The following is a 19,057-nucleotide window of genomic DNA, read 5'->3' as shown; positions in this document are numbered from 1 at the left end:
ATTTATGGGCATATTTTCCTTTGTGGTATTACACCCACATTTATTTATTGATTTTTTTTTTCTTTTTTATTTTTTTTCTTTTTTTTTTTAAGATTAATTTTAGTAAGCACAGTTTTATAAATCTGTGTGATTATACAGACTGGTAAAGAGCTCAGGAAACCACAGAAACTCTTCTGACTGCTGAAGGGTTCTCGTTTAAAATAAATGTGGTTGTAGCTGCCTGGAAAAGATGATCAAAAACAGAGGCTCTATTCCTACACTTGACTCCATACCGGCAGACCCCTGAACCCACTCAGAGCTGTATTTAATTCACTCATAATAGTAATAATGGAATTAACTTTTAAATCGGGAGTTCCCTAACTGGGGTTGTTATTGGTGAACTAACTCCCCATAACCCCTAAAACATGAAATCATACTTGCAAACTTTAAAGAACATCAAATACTGAAAAGCATGTATGTGTTTTTCCCTGCAGGCAGTATTAATTTTGAAATGTTCTGTTTCCTATTTAACCAAAATTCTTTAAAACTACTTTTTCAATGAATTTTTGCTACCCTTTAAAAAATATCTTTTGTTACTCCATTTAACTCTTACTTTTTTATATCTTTCTTATTGAAACACTTACGTCCAACAACAGTAATCAGCTATGTGTTACGTGTGATGCATTTTAAAGTGTCGATACTATTTCCTTTTTTCTTCCAATTTGAAGAAGTACCTCTCAAGCGAGTTATGCGAAACCTAGTGGCCAACTTCTCGTGCAGACACTTTTGAGTTTTGTTCTTAGGATCTACAACTCTGGTGTTTCACTTTGAGTTTGGGGCTTAAATTATGTTAACACTTGCAACAAATTTTAGTCAACACCTGTAAGTTTGTTTTCATGTAAAACCCCAAACCTTATCTTTGGTTCAAATGCAAAACCATAAAGCAGCTGAGAGTTGTTTTTTAAAGTGGGTCCAGATTCTTCTAAGAGACCATTGTAATCGTTAGTTCATTCTTTCAGAAAACCTTGACCGAGTTTGTTTCTGAAACCTAAAGCCAGGTGAATTTCATGGGTTTTGAGGTTGTTATAGGCAGTTCATGCTGCTTTGTTTCTAGTATTGGTTTTCTCAGGACTGTTTGTTGTATTTTGGGGGGAGGGAGGTGTTTTGTTTCGCTTTCTTATAAAAATAGTTGAATATTTCCAGAAAACAAACAGTTCTAGGCAAGGTAATCCGGTCAGTAGTTCTTCAGCAAAATGTGTTTTTAGCAGAAAATGCTGGTTTGTTAAAACAAAACTTTCTAATGGAAATATTTCTGTTTCAATGCAAGTTTAATTTACAAGCCTTCTCTAGCTTGCGGTGAAATTTCAGAAAGCGAGACAGGCAGGCAGATAAGACCCACTGACCACAAAATAGCCTGTATAATTACCTAGTGATTAAGGAAACCCATCTGCGATATTAAAGATGCAGTTAAAAGTCCTCACTGCTTGATTTCAAAACTGGAACTTGCATCTATGTCCCCACACCCTAGATAGAAGCCCTAGCAGCTGGGCTCTTCTAGAGGCCCCCCCCCCCCCCCAAAAAAAAAAAAAAAAAACCCAAAAAACCCACACCAAATGGTTTCAGCTTTGTTCCCCATTGGAATGAAAAAAAAAAATCTGAAACGCTGACATAGTCCAGAAAAAAAAGTTTTCCTGCCAGTGCAGCCAACAACTACATCAGTTTTGCAGCTCTTTTATCACACTCATGGAGAGAAAGCTACTCTTTTCTTCCTTTATCAAATCTTTTTACTCATTCTTTTGTAAGTTTCTGTGAGAATATAGAGGCAGACATTTAATAATCCCTTGAAAAATAAACCGTATATCATTATATTTCTGTTTCATACATTTATAGTCTGTGCATTTTTGGTGGGACTACTTTGAACTTTTAATTTTTAAACATTGAGATGTTCTTCTGTGTGAAATAACACCTTTTATAGATGCATTTCAGAGTGCATAACAACAGAGAAGTTTTATTTTCCCCTTTCTGTTTAAAAAAATGTGGTTTTCCATAAGTTTAGAATACCTACAACTTTCTTTTAATGTTAAAAGGAAGGGTATTTGCTTCTGATCTGCTCAGGTCCCTTCCTATAAACTATGAAACTATGATTATCAGACCATCACTGATTACTTAATATCACAATGAATCAGTTATAGAATTGGGAATAATACCCACTTGAATGCCATTCTTTTGCTATAACTACATAACACTGCTCACTCTTCTGCCATTTCTTGTAATTGGTAATATGTTTTTCATATACTTGCTGTATTCTACTGTTTCTTCAGAAAGCAACTTTGCAGCTTTTTTTCCTAAGAATTCTTTTCTGTTCTTGGCTCTTGCAAGTATAAGCAGTGTAAGTGAAAATACGAAATGAGACCAGGTTGATTTTTATTTTACTGTAGCTATACCTGATATGTTAATATCACCAGTCCTTCCTAACAGGTTAGGGATGGTTTAAAAAAGCTGGATGTGTACAAGTCCATGGGGCCTACTTGTCTGAGGGTGCTGAGGGAGGTGGCTAATGTGATTGCAGAGCCGCTGGTGATTTATCAAAGTTTTCAAAGATATTTATGGTGGTCAGGAGATGTCCCCAAAGATTGGAAAAGAGCAATTTTATAGTGCCCGTCTTTCAGAAAGGGAAGAAGGAGGATCCAGGCAACTATAGACTAGTCAGCCTTACCTCAATCCCCAGAAAAATGATAGAGCAGGTCCTTCTCTGGAGAAGAAGGTGATTAGGAATAGTCGGCATGGATTTACCAAGAGCAAGTAATGTCTAATTAATCTGATTGTCCTTTATAATGAGATGACTGGCTCTGTGGATGCAGAGAGAGCAGTGGGTATGTTATACCTTGATTTTAGCAAGGCTTTTGATATAGTCTCCCACAACATCCTTGCAAGAAAACTAAGGATGTACAAGTTGGTTGAATGGGCTATAAGGTGGATAGAAACTTCGCTGGATGTTCGGGCTCAGAGGGTAGTAATCAATGGCTCAATGTCTAGTTGGCAGCTGATATTAAGTTGAGTGCCCCAGGGGTCAATCCTCAGGCCAGTTTTCTTCAATATCTTTATCGGCAACCATGTGGAAGATGAGATGGAGTGCCTGAGCAAGTTTGTGGATGACATCAAGCTGGGGGCAGTAGTACATGCACTGAATGGTAGGGCTAGGATTCAGAGAGACCTCGACACTGGGGGATCCAGCCAAAAGAAATCTCATGAGGTTCAATAAGGAGAAGTACGAAGTCCTGCACTTAAGACAAAACAATCCCATGTACCAATGCAGGCTGGGGGCTGACTGGCTAAGCAGCAGCCCTGAAGAAAAGGACCTGGGGGTACAGTGACCAGTAAGATCAGTATGAGCCAACAGTGCCCTTGTTGCCAAGAAGGCTAACGGCTTCCTGAGCTGCATTAGTAGGAGCATTGCCAGCAGATTGAAGAAAGTGATTATTCCTCTCTATTTAGCACTGGTTCAGACAAATCTGGAGTACTGTGTCCCGTTCCCCCTGCCCCGCACACACGCACAGAAAGGATGTGACAAAATTGGAAAGAGTCCATGAATATGTTTAGGGGGCTCAGGAACATGACTGCTGAGGAGGGGCTGAGTGAACTGGCTTTATTCAGTCTGAAGAAGGGAAGATTGAGGGGGGATTTTAATAGCAGCCTTCAACTACCTGAAGGGTGCTTATAAAGAGGATGCGACTAGACTGTTCTCAGTAGTGGCAGGTGACAGAACAAGGAGCAATGGGCTTAAGGTGCAGGAAGGGAAATTTAGGTTACCTATGAGGAAAAAGCTTCTCACAAGGAGGGTAGTAAAGCACTGGAACAGGTTACCCAGAGAGGTGGTGGAAGCTCCATCCTTGGAGGTTTTTAAGACCTGGCTTGACACAGCTTTGGCTGGGATGATCTACTTGGGAATGGTCCTAGGCCTAGCAGTCCTAGGAGGTTGAACTAGATGACATCCTGAGGTCCCTTCAAACCCTAATCTTCTGTGATTCCATGATTCCTTCTTAAGGGTTTATATGGAACTAAAGAACTTCAAATGCACGAGTCAGCTGCATATATATTATATTATATATAAAATATATTCTTATATTTTTGTCATGAGTGGTTATTGAGATGTCCTTTGATTAGATGCTTGTAAGTTGCTAGATTCTCAGTAGGTAGTTGTTTTAATAAAGTAATAATTATGGGAGAGTTGTAAGAAACAATGTTAAATATGAGGGACTGTTTGGACGGGAAAGATGCTGCCTCAAGCAGGGGGTTGGCCTAGATAACTTCCAAAGGTCCCTTTCTGCCTTACTTTTCTTTGATTCTAGGACTCAGTATGTATGTCTACGTGTGCTGTTAGTGCACTTGAATAAGCTCCTGAGCTTATTGCCCCAAAGTTTATTACTCCCAAGGGCCATGTCTGCATGTGTGGCTGGGAGCACAGCACATTGAGCCAGATTGAAGTAGCCAAAGCTGGCAGGTGATCCGGGGGGGTCAGCCTGCCAGCGGGGGGGCTGCTCCCCCCAGTTCAGTGTTCTTCAGAGGGGCTGCCTGGGGCATAAGGGTGCTTCGCTGCAGGGCTAGCTGGCAGGCAACCCCCAAACTGAAGGACCCTCCTGCCCCAGCCAACTGGGGCAGCATCTACATTTGCACTGCCATGGAGTCTTATGCTGCAGCAGGATAGTCCTTGTATTTACTCCGCAGCAAGATAGTCCTTGTAAATACAGGGACTATCCTGCTGCCGAGTAAATTAGTTTACTCCAGCTTAATAGGGGCGCAAATGTAGACATGCAGTGTTTACTGTGCAGCTAATTAGTCAACTGCGCAGTAAACGTCTTGTGTAGATGTTTTTCCTATGAGTTTTCTGTAGCTAGTGTAGCTCTACCCAGTATTAAGTTTTTTTGAGCTCTGAGCTATGTTGTAGGTGGTATATAGCACAAATGTTATTAAGACTGCTAAACATTACCATTAGAAATCCTGTTTTCAGTGCCTGTAACTTTGCCAAACTTGAAATGTTTGGGCTGAAATTCTCTTAGTTTATGAATTTTTCCATGTGTTTGCCGGAGCCTGAAGTTTTTTGGAAAGTTTCACGCAAAATGTTTCAACCACTTCCAGGATGAGGTTAGGGAACAACATGTTTGCCCACGCTGTATTTTTTTGTCCTCTTTTCTTTTAAAAATAAAAAGTCCAGCAACCATTTCTTTGAGAAGTTGTAGTGGCCCCAAGTTCTGGAGCAGGGACTTGACATTTGGCTGGTGGCCTACTTGTCTGAGATTTGGTCTTTGCCAAATTTGGGTGGGTTTTCATAAGAATAGCAGTTGTTTCTCTTTCTGTACCTGCTCAATAGATATTTGGCTTTGAAACTCTGAAGATAATTCTTGCCTTATTGAACATGCTCCATCCTTTCATGCTCCTAATGCTGACTCAACTGTGTGCAGACCATCCTGTAGAGCAGCTGAGCATGTACCAGCTTCAGGGACAGAACTGCTGTTCTGTTGCTGCTTTTCACCTGCTTTTGGATGGGTCCAGACATTGGCAGTGAGAGCAGGAAAACTGTTTCCTATGCTTTTGTTGATATTCCTGCTGGGGTGCAGGCAGCATTTGGGAGAAGGAGGCTCTCTGACCTGAATGTAGACAAAACATGACAAGGGAGTAAAGGAGTAAATTGGGTCATGGGGCCTAGTGAGAATGGGGCTAGAAGAGGAGAGAGACTGACTGGGAGGGATGGAGACTGGAGCTTGGTGAATAAAGAGACTGGTGCTGGTAAACCAGCATGATGGTGATGCATGTGGGAGATGTAAAAGGCTAGTCTCCTTAAAAGAACAGTCAAGATAGCGTGACAGAGTATAGGACAGGAATAAGAAAGACTGGGATGAGGTTTTGAGGAGGCTGTAGAGGGTGAGATAAGGAGCCTGGGGAGGGAGACTGATGCTAGGGATGACTGTGGGTATGGGAAATCAGTAATGAGCAGTTTGGAGGTGAGGAAATGCATCTGAGGATGACCTGGGATCAGAGATTTTCTTGTCTTAGCAATACCAGTACCTCAGATTTGACTGGTTCCCAGTGAAGATTATCCCTGAGGAAACCTCTCACTATCACTTTGCTCACCTAAATGCAAGACTGTACAGCCCCGTAAGGATACCGTTGACATTCAGATTGGACCCAGCACTGTCTTCTAGATCTGTCAGTGCCTTTCAGGATGCTGTTTTTAAAATGAAATAAACCACTAGGACAAGTGACCTAAATGCTCTTTGATATCGCATCTATCCAAAGAATCTTGCCTGCCTAAATGCCCTTCTGAATCTCAACAGAGCAGCAGTGTGGTTTTGACTTTCACTCGGGTGTTGAAGTACATGGCTCTTGCTTCACCTCAGCAGTGTGCAAAGAGATTGCAAGGGCTAAATCCCTTTTTCCCAGCTCAACAAGCGAGCCAATCCAGCTGGGCTCCAAAACCGCCTTTGTCCAGCTCCTCATTTAAGGGGCTGCCTCAGCAGTTGACTTTTGCTGCACAGCAGCAAAGTGGCACTCTCCATTAATGAGGCCATTTTGTGCCCAGCTAAGACAGTCTGGCAAACAGCAGATAATTGCCTTCCAACTGCTTGAAGGGTGAATAAGAGATGATAAGTTTCTCCTAGAGGGGCCAAGTACTTTTACACTTGCCTCATGCCTTTGGTTGCTGCTGCCAATCAGAAGACAATGCAGTTTAGATAGAAGGCCTGCTAATCCTTTTCTCCGAGGAAAGCTGAAGTAACAAAGACTTCTCTGCAGGTGGCTCAGTATGGTGCCGATACTGTTTTGTGGTCTGTGATTGCAGCAGGATTGCCGTTACGTGCAAAGACTGGTAAGGCACTACTTGATTTTGAGGACTCCAGAGCCATCCCAAATTCTGTTAGTCTGTTTTTCAGCCATGTTCCACTGACAGGCATACTCAGTATTCATATTCTTTCCCTCTTTCCCCCACGACACATCCTTGGAATTGCCCAGAAATGTCAGCAAGCCCTGTAAGTGGAAACATTCCTCTGCTTCTCCATCTCCGTTGCAGCATGCATCAGGTAGCAGATAGGAGCTTTGGTGCTACTGAGAAGTGTTGGCAATTTCTCATTTGGTGTTTTCTTTTCTTTCCATCCATTTGACAGCCATCTTGCCCATTCCTAACTTGCCTGGGTCAAAATTACATTAAACCAGTGAGTTCTGGACACTGGTGTGGGTGGATATGCTGTCCGATTCAGTTTGCTTCCTGCTCTAAATCCCCTTCTCTTTTCCCTTTCAAGGACTCTTCTCATGAGATTTTGCCACAACAAGAAGTTCCTACCTTGATATGTCTGGGGACAGTAGAGGAATTCTCCCTGCATCTTGTAGGAAAAGGGTTCTCTAGCGGTTACTTCCTGGTTTGAAGAAGGAGGGAGCCCCCCATATTGTAGCTAATGACACTCAATGCCTTCATCAAATTCAAGTTGAAGAGGATGATGTTAGTGTCTGTTATACTGTTTCTGCAGAATAGGGACTGATTTGTATGTCTCAAGTTTCCATTTCCCCATTGCCATCATACCCATGCACAGAAAAAACCTCCAGTTTATGATGGGTTATGACCGTTACCAGCATAACATTTTCCATTCAGCTTCTTGACAATCCCAGGAGTCTTCACCAAAGTTCTCTGTGGCTGCTGCCTGTCTCAAGAGGTTACAGTAAGGGATTTTTGTTTACTTATGTTGGGATGTCTGGTTTCCTTTGAACAAGTGTCAGAAGTGCCTGCATGTGCAGGACTTTCATGCTCTGGGATGGGTGAATTCACAAAAGTCCAACTTGATTCCTGTGCAGAGACTTGGGTTCATGGGTTGGACTCGAGGGTGACAAGGACCTGCAGAATAATTTCCAGTCCCTACTTGTTGAGGACTGCCCTGTAAGATAGTAACCACCTACTTCTTGGTTCTGGTCTACATAATTTCCTGCACCTTTGCAACACCACCTGCCAAGCTTCACCTTAGGTATGTGCAGTCCTGGCTAAGAACATCTTTCCTGAGGAACATCCTTTACAACCTGAGTGAAGATTCCCTACCACTTCACTTTTTTCCTGGTGGAAAGGGACCCACTCGTTGTGTGCAAAAGAGCTCATGCTACATCAGGATGTATTGGGGATGATGAGGCCTCCATATAAACATGTTGGAACTCATAGTGATAAGAGAACATATCAGAATTTTTCTTTGCTGCATGCAAGGACATTACCTACACCGATCGTTCATAGGTTCATAGATTGTAAGGCTGGAAGGGGCTTTGGAAGATCCTCGGGTCCAGCCCCCTGCACCAGGCGGGAAAGACAACTGGGGTTAAGTGACCCCAGCAAGGTGACTGTCCAGTCTCCTCTTGAAGATTTCCAAGGTAGGCGATTGCACCACCTCTGGAGGGAGCTTATTGCACAGTCTGGGTACCTTGACTGTGAAGAAGTTTTTCCTAATATTGAGGCAGAAATGGCCTACCAGAAATTTGTGGCCATTACTCCTGGTTTTCCCCAAGAGTGCCTTGGCGAACAGATGTTCACTGAGCCCTTGATATACTCCCCTGATATAGTGGTAAACTGCTACCAAGTCCCCTCTCAGCCTTCTCTTTTCCAGGCTGAAGAGTCCCAGGTCCCTGAGCCTTTCCTCATATGGCTTGCCATTCAAGTCTCTGGTCATATGGGTGGCTCTTCTCTGGACTCTGTCAAGCTTTACCACATCCTTGTTAACAGAACAGGATGCAGTACTCCAGCTGTGATCTCACCAATGGTGAGTAGAGCAGAAGAATCACTTGGTTTTGCTGGAGATGCATTGATTGATGTATGCCAGAGTATTATTTACCCTGCTGGCTACAGCATCATACTGCCGGCTCATTCATACTGTCGTCTATAATTACCCGCGGGTCCCTTTTATTTGTGGTGCTGGTTGGTTTGGTGCTGCCAAGGCTGTAGGTGTGTAGGGGGTTGTTCATCCCCAGGTGGAGCATTTTACATTTCTCAGTACTGAATTTCATCTGTTTCAGACTCACCCAACTTGCTAGCCTGTCTAGATCTGCCTGTATCTGTAGCCTAAGGTTGACCACGCTTTCCCATATGTTGGTGTTGTGTGCAAACTTGGCCAGCGAGCTTCTTACCCCCACATCCAAATCATTGATAAAGATGTTGAAAAGTACTGGACCAAGCACTGACCCCTGTAGCACACCGCTGGCCCCTTCTTTCCAGGATGGCAGATCTATTAATTGGGACTCTCTGGGTCCTACCCTGCAGCCAGCTTCATAGCTACCTAACTGCCTCGCAGTTAAGCCCCAAATCCTCCAAATTTCTCGTGATAGCATTGTGGGATACCAGATCAAAGGGTTTTTGGAAGTCAAGGTATACAATGTCAACCTCTTCTCTCATTATATGACGCTGCCCAGATAGTCTGCATTAGGGCTGTCCAATATCTGGAGTTGCTGACGGGGAGGGGGGGTTGGGGTGGACAGACACATGCATTATCAGAAGCAGCAGCACGTTAGTTTGACCCAGCTCTGCAGTATGTATAAATTGGGTGCTTCAGTGGGGCTTTTTGGCACCTTTATTTAAAGCTGATTCAATCAGCCGCGGAAGTGCCAACAAACCCTCACTAAAGCACCCAATCTATACAGATGGTGAGTGAGCTGGATCCAACTAATGTACTGCCTCTTCTGGGCATGCACTGGGCTTGGCATGGTGGTGCATGGAGTTTTAAAGTAAAGTGCTGGCTGGTTTGTTTTTTTGGGGGGGGGGGGGGGAGTTATGTCTGTAAGGGGTCAGGGGCCACATGCTACACAGATGCATGCTGTGTGAGCCCCACGTAATGCTGCATGGCCCCTTCCATCCTGCCACACAAGCTGCCATGCTGTATTACCAGTCCTCTTCAGTCCTGCCATACTGCGCACATGGCTCCCTTTATGCCAGACCATGTTGTGGCTGGCCCACCCCACTGGGCTCACCCTCTGCTACACCGTGGGTGCCCCAACCCCCGCCCCCCCTCCCTGGGGTGCAGACTTTCTGAGCTGCACTGTGCCTCCTTCACCCTATTGTATATCTTTCAGGTTAGGACAGGACTTATTCTTTAAGCCAAGGGTGGTCAACCTGGTTCATGAATGCCGCATGTGGCACAGGCAGCCTCTAGGTTCTCGTTTACCAAAACTTCTTAATGTCATCCTACTGGCTTGAATCTGGCTTTGTTGATTTGAGTGGCTACAGATTTGGGATTGTTTTGTAATCGTAGGAATCCCTGCTTTAGATTAAAATGTCCATCCTGGTGAAGCCAATGGTGTCAATCCCCAAACTGTAGCTGCTCAAATCAGCAAAGCCAGGCTCAGACCTTGCTCTGACCTGATACAAGGATGACCATCTCTCAAGGTAACCATGGAACCCAAACTGGTCCTGACTTACAGACAGCCCCCCAACCTTAAATGGCATCTCTTAAGCAGCAGATGAAATCACTCCCATGGTCACTGGGGCACCAGGCCTTGCAGTACATGCAAATGTCTGTTGTCCCCACACATCAGTGCAGACCACATCAGGAGTCGACTGAATAACAAGTACTATAACATGCAAGTTCATTCACTTGCAACCATACCAACATCCTATCAACTATCACCTACTTACAGTACCCTTCTGCTGTCTATATTGGATAGATGGAGATCTTACCTCTACAGGTAAGATCTGCTCTGACATCACCTGTAGAAAGAAACAAAGGCCTGTGGCAGAAGGCTTGGATCTCCCGGGGCATTGCATCCCTGACCTCTGAACTGCCGTTGTCAGGCAGGAATATTTTAAAAGCCAGTCTAACGGGAAACTGAGGAACAAGAAAGCATCCACAGACTGGATTGTGGTGTTATATAATTCAAGCAGGGGCTACAGATTCCTAATTTATTACCAGGGATTTTGGTCTTCTGATTTGGAAAAAAAAACAAAAACAAAAAACCCCAATATTCAGGCTAAAAATGTACCCCAAATCCACATTTTTCCATGATTAAAATGAAACACCAGCTAATCTATAGATATAGATATATAGTGGTGTTTCATTTTGATCATGGAAAAATGTGCATTTGGGGTTTATTTTTTTTTAGCCTGAAAATTAGGGATTTTTTTTATCGGCAAAAACCAGGATCCCTGCTCATTACCTGGATTAGCTTTTGTGTGACCCCTTTGTTCCTCTGAGTTCTTTGCTTGTTGGCTTCTCCCAGTACCTCCCCACTCCTACTCTCTTCTTCCTTCCTACCTTTTATTACTCAGATCACACACTCCACTTTATACGCTGCTCTATATTTGTCCTTATGCATCTGATGAAGTGAGTTTGAGTTTATGAAAGCTTATGCTCTCTATTTATCTTATTTAGTTAATCTAGAAGGTGCATATCTACCCTGCCTTTTTTCTGACTGGAGACTAACAAGGTTAACTACCTCTTTCGTACTATCACCTATGCCAGCCATACCCCCTGGAAGTTGTAGAAGCTGGCTTTTCCCAAACATAAGCTGCAGCTGTTTCATCCCCTTAGCTACAGTATGGAAAATTGGAAGGTGCTGACAGAAAGTTGACTGTTGTTACCTGCTACTTCATTCTTGTGTTTTTGTGTTCTGTAGTGCCGGTCAGAGTTTATTTTTCAGAATGCTTTTCATGTCATTTTCGGGCCGTTCTAATACATTCTTTGTATTATAAATTTTCTATGTCTAGAACCTAATTATTAGGGGTCATCTTAAATTCAAAGTCCTGTTAGCTTCAGGTAAATACAGTATTTTGAATGTTCCAATGAGTTTTAGAGGAGTTCCATCCAACTTGCTTAGGGAAACAAAAAGTGCCCTTGCCCCAGACATTAAACGACATCATCACTGTGTTGCCAGTAATAATGTTGCAGCATCATTAGCATCAACAGTAAGTGTACTTGGCAGAACTGCACTTCAGGTTTCCTGCAAAAGACTGTGTTTGTAACCATACCATGAAATCGCATACCTCAGTGGCTGTAACAGGATAACCTCTTGAGTGCTACTGTGGGCAGGGAGCAGATGGCGGCTGGTGGTTGGGAGTAGTGATGCTTTGAGGCAGTGTGGGCAAATAGAGCCACACACGTAATCCAGCAAAAGGATCAAGATACAGGAGTCAGCTGTGGCACAATAGTAGAATTACATCACTGGTTTTGAGAATGTGTACAGCTGTTTTTCTGATTTGAGATGTCCCTAAATGTGTTTGGGCTCCAAAAATGGCACTTTGTAGAGGATGTTTTGAAGTTTCTCACTCATCCCTCGACTGCCTCTAGTATTTGCTTTAGAGGTGGGGTGTTGACTTTTTGAATAGTCATATTCTCCAGTTTTAGAGATGTTGTTTTGTATTTGGCTTTCATAGGGCAGCACTTCCTATTTGGTTTGGGGCTGGCAAGAATGTGTTTTAAGTACCGAGTAGTGGCATTTGGTGAATGTACAGGCCTGAGCGGGGGGGCAAAAATCACAGGGCCTTATATCCTTGTAGGTTTAAGACTTAAGGGCATAAGTTCTGCAAGGTGCCATTCTCAAGGACACCCAATTCCCTAGATTACTTTCTTGGTTTTGAGTGTGTATATTTCTGTATTTTGCAGAATAGCTAGCATAAAGCAGTCAAAGACTAATTTAGCTGTTCTTTGTACTAATATCCCTGGACTGTCTGAGTGCCTGCCCAGGCACTTAGAAATAGTAACTGCGCTGAAAATCTTTCTTCATGGAATGTAGCAGATGCAGCTTGATTAGTTCATGAAGTTTTGTGTGTGAATAGTATTTGTACATACTTACGGAGGAAATGCTAAGGCCAGTAACGGAAAAGAAATTTAGCAACATACATGCTTTAAAATGCACACGTGCATTTTGAAATATGAACCTATTTTGCTATTTCATGTCCCTTGGAAGGTGATCTGCAGCATTCTGTTGTCTGGCTGTTAGTGATGTTCAAAACACAAACTCTAGGAAGTGTGGAAAAGAGGAGAAGAGACAAGGTTGATATCAAGAAGAACAGGTTTGGAAATAAGAATGAGAAAGCGAGCGTAAGACGAGGCTCCCTGCAAAAAAAATATCTTTTTTTAAATTTGACCTTTTCCTTTTCCCTCTTCAAACATGTCCAGTTTAAAAACAAGATAATTGCCATGTGGGATAGTATTGAAATCAGACATCACCACACAATCTTGACAATCTGTATTACATATAGCACTGATTGTTTTCCTACTGCTGTTCTGATTTGAGGACTTCGAAAAATTGGCATGTTAGAAACTTTGGGTTATGGGCAAATGCTAATCAGTGCACACCTGGGGTGAGGGCTTTTTGTTTGTTTTTACAAAGAATGTATGGCAGAAGACTCAGCTTTTAGCAGCCAGGCATAATGCATGCATGATGGTAAAAAGATTTTGTTTTTAAAATATTTAATATGCTGCATATGGATGTTACTTGTGCTTGGGGACATGGGGTTGTAAAAATGTTTTGTACACAGTTGTAAGGAAAGCATTTTGACTAGCTAGGTAAATTGGTCATGCATCTTTTTGTAAAGATGTAACCTCTAAGTGTTGTTTATTTGATTTTGTTTTTAATTATTATATGTATCCAAGCTAAATCAGGACAACTGGCAACAATTTTTGTGTCAGTAAAAGTAGAAAATAAAGAGGAAAGCTATTCAGGAGGCACCTTGGTTTGTCATCTGGAATAGTGGTTTAAAAAAAAGTACATTAATAAAAAAAAATGCAGCTTGAAGCCAAGGCTGGAAGGGTTTCACTTAATGAGAGTGAAGGAAAATGCTTGCAAAGAAGAAATAGTAAAAAAAACAAAAAGACCTAGACCAGGGGTGTAAAATCATAGAAAATTAAGGTTGGAAAGGACCTCAGGAGGTCATCTAGTCCAACCCCTGCTCACAGTAGGACCATCTCCAACTAGATCGTTCCAGCCAAAGCTTTGTCTAGCTAGGACTTATAAACCTCCAAGGATGGAGCTTCCACATGCTCTCTGGGTAACCTGTTCCAGTTCTTTGCTACCTTCCTTGTGAGAGGATTCTTCCTAATATCTAACCTTAACTTCCCTTTCTGCAGCTTGAGACCATTGCTCCTTGTTCCTTCACCTGCCAGTTATGTCCCCCAGCCCCCTCACCATTTTTGTTGCCCTCTGCTGGACTCTCCAATTTGTCCACATCCTTTCTGTAGTGGGAGGCCCAAAACTGAACACAGTATTCCAGATATGGCCTCACCAGTACTGAATACAGGGCAATAATCACTTTCTTTGACCTGTTTGCAACACACCTACCAATGCAGCCCAGGCTGCCGTTAGCCTTCTTGGCAACAAGGGTGCACTGCTTGCTCCTTTTTCACATATTGTCCACTGTAACCCCCAGGTCCTTTTCTGCAGAGCTGCTGCCCAGCCAGTCAGCCCCCAGCCTGTCCCAGTGCATGGGATTGTTCTGTCCTCAGTGCAGGACTTTGCACTTGTCTTTGTTGAACCTCATGAGATTCCTTTTGGCCTAATCCTCCAATTTGTCTAGATCACACTGAATCCTAACCTTACCCTCCAGCACATCTACTATTCCCCCCAGCTTGGTGTCATCTGCAGACTTTCTGAGGGTGCACTCCATCCCATATTCCGGGTCATTGATGAAGACATTAAACATAACCAGCTACAGGACCAGCCCTTGGGGCGCTCTGCTTGATACCAGCTGCCAACTAGACATCAAGCCATTGACTACTACCCTCTGAGCCTGATGTTCCAGCCAGTTTTCTATCTACCTTACAGTCCATTGATCCAGCCCATACTTCTTTAGCTTGCCTGGGTGAATGTTGTTGGAGACTAAATCAAAAGCCTTGCTAAATTCAAGGTATACCACATCCACCTGTCTCCCTGCATCCGTGGAGCCAGTCACCTCATCATAAAAGGCAATCAGGTTAGTCAGGCATGACTTGCCCCAGTGACTCCATGCTGACTGTTCCTAATTAACTTCTTCTCCAAGTGCTTAGAAATGGATTCTTTGAGGATCTGCTCCATGATTTTTCCAGGGATTGAGGTGAGGCTGACTGGTCCGTAGTTCCCTGGATCCTCTTTTTTCCCTTTCTGAAATATGGCCACTATGTTTGCTCTTTTCCAGTCATCTTGGAGCTCTCCTGATTGCCATGTGTTTTCAAAGATGATGGCCAGTGACTCTGAAATCCCATCAACCAACTTCTTCAGCACCCTCAGGTGCATCCCACCCAGTCCCATTAACTTGTACATGTCCAGCTTTTTTACATAGTCCCTAACCTGTTCTTTCACCACTGTTGGCTGCTCACCTCCTCCCCAAACTGTGCTGCCTGCTGCAGTAGTCTGGGAGCTGACCTTGCCTGTGAAGTCTTGATGTGAAAAAGGCAATGAGTACATCAGCCTTTTTTGCATCCTCTGTCACAAAGCTGCTTCCCACATTCAGTAAGAGACCCACAGTTTCCCTGATCCTTCTCTTGCTACCAACATACTTATAGAAACCCTTCTGGTTACCCTTCACATCCCTTGCTAACTTCAATTCCAATTGCACTTTGGTCTTCCTGACTTCATCCCTGCGTTCCTGAGCAATGCTTTTATACTCCTCCCTAGTTATTTGGTATCAATCTCATCTGGCCCCATGTTCCAAATGAGGGGTGCGGGGCTAGTCCATAGGCCAAATAAGGCCAACAAACTAGCACTGCATGCTGGAACCAGTGCACAAAGCCAGTCCATTGTAGGCGTCACGTGCAGTACATGCCCTGAACTGGTCCTTATGCTGCATGCAGTGCAGGGAGAGTCCAATGCATGCTGAATGTGATGCGTGAGGCTGGTCTGAGACCGCCCCCCAGGCAGCACTGTGAGCTGGATGATGGGACTGTGCAGGTTGGATCTTTGACACCCCTGACCAATACACTTACCAATAAGTAGAATGAATCTGTTATATAATTTCATGGCGGTGGATGGGGAGTCAAGATCTCTTCATCTGTGACCAAAAAGGGCCTCAGCAAGTTCTTAAAAAGTTACTTTTGAGATTGAACCTGCAGCATGTGATTCTGGGTACTTTCTATATACTAAAGCCTTCTAATAGAAAATCTGAAAAAATAAAGAAACAAGTTATATTGCTTAGCTAGAGGGTGACTAAAGTGAAACTGTATAAAAGGGTTATATGACATTTGAAGAGTAAGTGCTGAGGGAAAGGAAATGCCTGTAATGATCTAGTGGAGTATAAGTAGAAATGAGTTGAGGCTGGGCAAAGAGAAGAAAGTAGGCTGAAAATTAGGAAAAAATTCCTAGCACAGAGATCTGTTAGCCTGTGGAATAATCTACCAAGGGAAGCTTAATTGCTTGAGTCATTTAAAACTGGACTGAACAAAGCTCTGTAGGAAGCAATCCTGCATTGGCAGCTGGAAGGGTACTGAATGTATTTCTTTCCATTTCTAATAAAATTCTGTGATTCACAATTTCCATAATAAAGTTATAAAAACAAACTGGATTAAATTTCAACACTTGCATCCACTGCATTATATATTGAAGGGACACAAACTAATGCCAGTAACAAACAATATGGATTCCAGTCCCTAATATATTGTGATCTTTTATGGGCTGAGGTATAGCCCTCTTTCACTCCAGTTACAAAATTCTTCTGCCCATGTTTCCCTTCAGTGTAAGAAACTAGTAGTCTTCCAAAGCACTTTAATGCAGATAGCATTCATGGTAAATAGTGTAAAGCAAAGCATAAGATCTAAAGTCTGGGCTGAATGGGATAAAACCACGTTAATAAACTGACTCTTTGGAACTCATGTCAGAGTTAATAGCAATTCTTAGAAACAGGTAAGGGATGAATGCTGAATATTGTGTTTTGGATAGCTGCTGTCTGAGGTCTCATATCCCCCCAAAATGTGTTTGTGAATACAGTTATTAATGGGAGTTGCACATGTTGCATCAAAGGGGAAGAAGCTATGGGCACTCAGCACTTCAAGTGGGAAGCAGCTTGTCTGCTTGTTTAACTGCAAATGAAATATGCCGGTAGCAGATTGGATAGAGGGAGAGGAAGAAGAGCACAGAGGGGCAGAGGAGAATGCAAGTGCAGCAGATCTCTACCAGCCACTTCTCCGTATACAAATTAAAGTTGGCACAGAGCACTGAAGTATGAAACAAGCCATTAGGCACTTTACATGGATTAACAATTTTCCTTTAAATCATATGTTAATTAGGAAATAATGTTTGACATTAAAGTCCTTTAATAGAAGGCATTTAAGAGCTTAAAAAGCAGCAGAGGGGACATAACCATGTGGGGTGTTATGTGATCAGTAAATGGCCTGAACATCATGTATTACAACAATTATTCATTTCCTAATTATGAAATTTGAGTTTGAAGTGACAAACTAAATGTAGGGAAATTAAAAGTGTGTGGCATGCACTCCCGATGTTCTTTCGGTGATCAGCAAACACCCCGTCCCATAATTTAAATATATGCTGTATAATTAACCTTTCACTTGTAAATTTAAAAGCTGAATATAAAAAATGCTGACCGTATCCTCTGTCACTTCTGTCCACGAGAGGTGTGGGTCTTTGCATCTCAAGTCATGCATTTATTCTTTCAATCAGGCTTCATTCAGCTGGCAAGGTGTTAACATGCAGGCCCCTTCTCCCCTCCTCAGGCTCCCAGCCTTTTGCTCTGGCTGTAGCAGCAGCCAGGGGCTTGGCCCTCCCCCTCCCTTCTCCAGCTTCCACTCCCTGACCCATCCCCAGTGGATGGGGTGGGGTGGCATTGTGCATGGGGAACCAGCAGCCCAGAGCACCCATGTGGCATGGTGCCGCAGGGGAGTCCCCAGGGAGCTGCAGGTGAAGCAAGGCACAGTGGTAAGGTGCACACGTGTGCAGCCATGGGAGGGGAACTGTGGACCCCACTAGGGCAATCCCTGCTAGTGTAGCTCCTGGGGCTGGGGCTTCCAGTCACTGAGAAATTGAGCAGCCCTGAGAAGAATATTCTTCCAGGTTAAATCATTGCCATAGACTATAGTATCATCACAGAACTTTTGCTGTGTAGGCATAGTTAATATATTTATTTCCAGAGGAGAAGCGATTTGCCCTGTGATAGGGTTGAATCACAATGCCAGGACTTTTTTTACACCATTATACACTTATCTTCTGCAGTTGGTGCTGTAGTATCTCTTACTGTACCTGTCATCCCTCTCTCTCTCTCTCTCTCTCTCTCTCTCTCTCTCTCTCTCTCTCTCTCTCTCTCATGCTTTGGTTCCAGATTTTGTGAAAGCTTTTTGCAGTCAGAAACATTATTGCTGCATACCTACAAATCCCCTGCAGACTTCAGAACACTGACCGCCACCCTGTTTAGGAAGCCATACGTGGTTCATGAGGCAGTTCATGATTTTTTTTTTTTTTTTTTAAATGTGATGGAATTTTATCAAACTAACTTTTTAAGGTCCTTCAAAGAAATGATACATAAAAGATTGTAAGGCCTTTATCATATTCCCTCCATCTTGCTGTAGACGCCTCCCACGCTCCTGCTAGCAGGAGTTATAACTATACGAAGACCCTTAACCGCCCCCTTATGCTCAGAAAAGAAGTGGGTGTAAAGGGTATGAAGTTGCTAGAAGCCTGAATATTTCCAAGTCCCATCTATTCCCTGTCTCTTGGATGCTTCATTGGTTGCTCCTTCATGTCTGTCTTTGGCTGCTAGGTCCCCACACTATCTTTTTTTCTGGGAGGGTTACCCTGTAAATCCTCTGCCCCATAAAGAGCAGCAGACTAGAGGAGAGCGTCTGACTTTACTTTGCTTCAGAATGGAGAAATCTGCTTGCCACCTCAAAGTCAAGCAGATCCAGCCCTAGAAACTATGAAACCATAAGGTTTCACATGGGCAGTGGTTCAGAGTGTTGGTAGTTCCTGGTGCCACTGAAAGTCCTGATAAAAAGAGGCACTGTTGCCCAAGAATGGTAACATTTTAGAATGTTTTTTAAGACAGGAGGTTGACTAGTAAAGGTCTGCTGCATATGCTCCCTGGTATATGATTTGTTTGTGGTGCTGTGCTCTTTTTAAATAAATCCCCTACTAATGACTTTTATTT

At 43.2% G+C, this 19,057-nt stretch overlaps 1 protein-coding gene across 3 annotated transcripts in view; it reads left to right on the top strand.

The window, feature by feature from the left end:
• Nucleotides 1-19,057, top strand: part of DYM (dymeclin) — a 370,073-nt gene that overhangs the window by 162,352 nt on the left and 188,664 nt on the right. The gene's annotated exons all lie outside the window — the stretch shown is intronic.

Source organism: Crocodylus siamensis, chromosome 3 (assembly GCF_052110815.1).
Source record: "Crocodylus siamensis isolate JL-2025a chromosome 3, ASM5211081v1, whole genome shotgun sequence".
In the NCBI taxonomy this organism is placed as follows: domain Eukaryota; kingdom Metazoa; phylum Chordata; order Crocodylia; family Crocodylidae; genus Crocodylus; species Crocodylus siamensis.
Note: the sequence above shows the minus strand (reverse complement) of the source record. Positions and strands in the feature narration are given on the sequence as shown.